The following is a 4,505-nucleotide window of genomic DNA, read 5'->3' on the forward strand; positions in this document are numbered from 1 at the left end:
ATGAGGGGGCGAGACTATGCTATACTGGTTGCGTACTGGAGGCAGAGAAAGTGTAAGGAGCCAGCGCCACACTGCGGCTGGAGAAGACGCACGGGGTTGCGCACGAAGAACAGAAAAAGAGGGCGTGGAACGTGGCGGTGTGAGCCTGCGATAGAGAACAGGAGGAACACGGTTGGCGATAGACGTGGACCATATCTGCTGGCTCCCCTAGTTAACAAAAGAAACGCGATCGGCGATGGACGTTGACCATATCTACTGTCTCCCCGAGTTCCCATACTGATCCGGCTACTCATCCGGAGTACCCGGGTTCGAGCCCTACCGCGGCGGCCCCGTTTCGATGGAGGCGGAACGCAAAGGCGGTCGTGTGCTGTGCAATGTCAGTGCACGTTAAAGATACCCAAGTGGTCGAAAGTATTCCGCAGCCCTCCACTACAGCACCTCTTTCTTCCTTTCATTAAGTCCCTCCTTTATATCTTCCCTTAGGGTGTGGTTTAGGTGTCCGCCGATATGTGAGATAGATACTGCGCCATTTCGTTTCCTCAAAATTCAATGTTCATGTTCGAGTTCCCAGGCTTGGGCCTCGGCCGCAGAATTCCATGCTAATCAGACCTGGATAGCCCGTCGTCGACAGCCTTAGCCACCAGACGTAGGCGCCGCTATTCCCTCCCTTTCTTTGCCGTGGCTGGCAGCCTCTCAACATAGGCTGCCCCGTCGCCACCGCTGCTTCCCCGGGCCAGCTGACCTTCACGCTGCGCTTGTGTTCGGCACATGTGACGGGTTCCAGCGGAAGCGTTGACGCCCGCCTTGGACGCCGCCGTTAACCTTTCTCAAATGCTGTGCCACTGCCGCCCGCCGTGGGCACTGCCTTCCACTTTACGACTCCATCAGGGCATCGACCGGAGCCCACTGACGTCGCCAACGCCCCGCCGCACATCCGCGACCGACGCACTATCTACCAGGCTCATATTCGAAACGCTGAATCTTCACTGGACCTTTCCTCCTTTCCTCAAGCGCTCTGCTTTACCTCTCGAGAGTTTTTTTTTGCTTTCCCGTTCGTGTTTCTTGTTGGTTTACTTCCTCTCATGACTTAAATTTGAGTTCCTTTCATCTACCTGCCGCTTCGTTTATTTCTTTTACCTGTAAACGTGTGGTAAATTTACTCTGCAGTCTTCTACCCTGACAAATTTTGCCGTCCGCTACGACAGGACGAGGCCGACTGTTATCGCTTTGGCACCGTTTTTTTAGGCTCAATGAGCGCGTCCGAGTTGGTGTCGGCAGCAGAGGGCATGGGGCTTCAATGTGCAGAATTGCGCGCTTGGGCAGAGGAATAACTTAGGAGATGGCAGTATGAGAGGGACGCTCAGCGGGAAGCATCCCGACAACGTTTGGAGAAGGAGGTAGAGTCTTAAGGAATGTGCCTTGTGTGCTCGAGTTGCACGTGGCTCGGTTAGTTGTAAAGAAAGCTTATAGGCTCATGGATTGTGTTGAGCTCTCACATGACACAACAGTCGTATTGCCAACTGAACTTTAGCCGCGGTTCTTTTATGGGAGCGCTGCCGACGATTTCACAAGTACGGTTAGTGTGGAGCCCAAGCACAGAATCAGCAGTACCTTGCCGAGAAGGTCGTCCAGAATTAGAACTTAACTCAACGCAGGCAGACCGAGGCGAGGAGCATGGCAGAGTAACCGGTAGTGATTAGCACTTCATGCTTTATACGTACACCTTTCGAGGTGACTCTTAGATCACTAAACCCTGTGCACTCTAAGCCAAAAAGGACTAAAAAGGTATGAGAGGTTGGTCGCTTTGGGACCAACTGATTTGCAGCAATCATTAATCCTTTTCGAGACCAACTGCACAGGGTGCAACTGTTGGTCCCCCAGGAAAGGGGTGTAACAGTTAGTACCCGGGAGCAGCTTTGTCAAGAAAATATGCAAACGAAGCGCGATTTCCAACGCAAATTATACCGGGATTGTCCGGGCTGAAGCACTTATTACATATAACACTTACACAAACCGCTAGCACTTATTACATTAAGAAAGGAAACAGAACTCAACACACGTGAAAGTACGAGGATTCGAACTCGCCACTTTTGGGTCAGGAACCAAGCGCGGATATAAGCAGGGCACCACAGCAGACAGTGCGGAGTTGAAAGTAAAAGCCTTATGCACGGATCGCACACATTGTTTGGGTTTTACTTTCGCAGTTTAAAGAAACGTATTGCTGTTCAGAGCAAAGTATGGTGATTTTGCTGTGTTGTGATTTTGCGCCAAGCTAAGGTAAGCTTCAAAGTATACGCACAGTGTTTAAATCAAGTTTTTGGCCAAAAAACACGTGTCGAACCATGCATACATACCAGCCGTTACTTGGCAACCACAGAACCTTGTTTTTTTTTTCTTGCGGATGAGCTGCTCTTATTTGTAATAACAGGCACCTGCTCATTGCGGCCTGTTGAAAACTAATACAGAAGGCAGCGGTTGACTTCATTTTTTTGCTGGCGGGCTGCGACGTTGGGGAATAGAATACTTGCCGCTCATAGTTTGGCTAAGTGTCGTCGGTACTTACGCAGCCTCAGCTAAGCTCGTAAACAAAGGGCAGCGAAATGAAACTACTTACGTTCGCTTAACGCTCTGTCTTTCAACTCACATTCGATACGTATTGAAGCTCGCGGTACTTATTTATGCACTTTTAATGCTGCCAGTCGCTTCGATTCCACGAAGCCTTCTTTTCGCGCAAAACAGTCCATTCTCTTCGGCACGGAAAGCGGCGGTGCTGTCACTGGCCTTATGGCTCAGTACACTTGGGCGTTCCGAGGCTAAAGCGAGCAAAATCCGCCGCCGCTGCCGAAATGCCGCCTCGTTCACACTTGCCGGCAATCACCTCGCCGCTCTTGGCGTACACACATGGTTAGAAAACTGTACAAACCGACGCTGTTGGCGTACCATTTTCTTATGAAATGTTCCATACGCTAAACGCAGGTATTTTGCGGGACTTTACGCCATATCTCACAACCCCTCTTTTAGTTTGAAAACAGAGAGGGAACGAAAGTGCAGACTAGTGGCGCCTTCTGGTTGTTAGGACGGCAAACATTTTTGTCAAAAAACCGACGCACCTCTAAAGCCTAGCAGCTGCAGAATCGTCACCCTAAATGAAAAATAAAGCAAATTTATCACTCATACATTTTGTTATAGGCCAAATGAGACGAAGCGAAAAACCTGTGCCCTATTTGTCTACAGTGAATGCACTGAAACACCCGCCGCGGTGGCTAAGTGGTTAGGGAGCTCGGCTACTCATCCGGAGTTCCCAGGTTCGAACCCGACCGCGGCGGCAGCGTCTTTATGGAGGCAAAACTCTAAGGCGCCCGTGGGCTGTGCGATGTCAGTGGACGTTAAAGATCCTCAGGTGGTCGAAAAAATTCCGGAGCCCTCCACTACTGCACCTCTTTCTTCCTTTCTTCTTTCACTTCTCTATCCCTTCCCTTACGGCGCGGTTCAGGTGTCCAACGATATATGAGACAGATACTGCGCCATTTCCTTTGCACCAAAAAAACCAACCAATGCACTGAAAAGGCAGTAACAACGACAAAACCAGTGTGAAGCGAGGGGTACTAATTTGAGGGGCACCAACATGTTTGGGGAGTAACCGCGAAACAGAGGGAGCAAATTCTGTCGTTCGTCCTTCAGTTCGTCCTTTTCAGGCCAAGGACTAGGCATTTGGTTCGCGAAGTCTGCACACGACACGCACGCGGTCGCAGTCGCTCCTTTCGCGCTGCTCTCGGGGACTAACGGCTGCTTTTGCTCCCAAGGGGACTAATTTTGGCTAAGAGCGTACCAGCCATTTAAGGAGTGCCTGAGGTTGAGAGCCAACTGGCCAATTTTGGCGGTCAGAAATGACATGGTGGATTGTAAAATGTGCAAACTGGTTTCCGAATTTGTGTGTGCGAATTGAACGAATCGCTATGTGCGGGCATGCGTGCGTGTTGGTGGATTGATTGAACAGCCAAGCATACATTTGCGTGTGCGTGTTATTTTGTTGTTCTCGGACACCATGGCTGAAATTTAATGTGATCCTGACATCAAATGTTTAAGTCCCAATCTTGGTTGGCAGGAGTGAAGTTCGCGGTGGTATGCATTGTTTGGCGCGTCCGGGCTCGTGAAAAAGGAGTGTCCATTGAGTTACTTTTTTTTCCTAGAATAGGGGAGCCGTAGAGCGGAGGATACTCAGATTCTAAATACAGGATAATGTAGTAACAGCGGTGAGTGAATTTGGACTGATTTTGGAAATTAACGCTGTAGCGGGCACGCAATAGGTGCTTCGAGTTATTTGCAGCTATTATAAGAAATCAAGATATGAATCTCATGCGTAGATTTTGAGAGAGTTTCGTAAAGCTTTCCGAGGAAGCCGTGCAACGGACTTATCTTTTTGTTTTGTTGCAGCCTCAAACCGAGGAACACCATAAAAATGGTGAAACTATCTGCTGCTGCCCTGCCATTCATCACATTTGCTT

Source organism: Amblyomma americanum, chromosome 8 (genome assembly GCF_052857255.1).
Source record: "Amblyomma americanum isolate KBUSLIRL-KWMA chromosome 8, ASM5285725v1, whole genome shotgun sequence".
Lineage (NCBI taxonomy): Eukaryota > Metazoa > Arthropoda > Arachnida > Ixodida > Ixodidae > Amblyomma > Amblyomma americanum.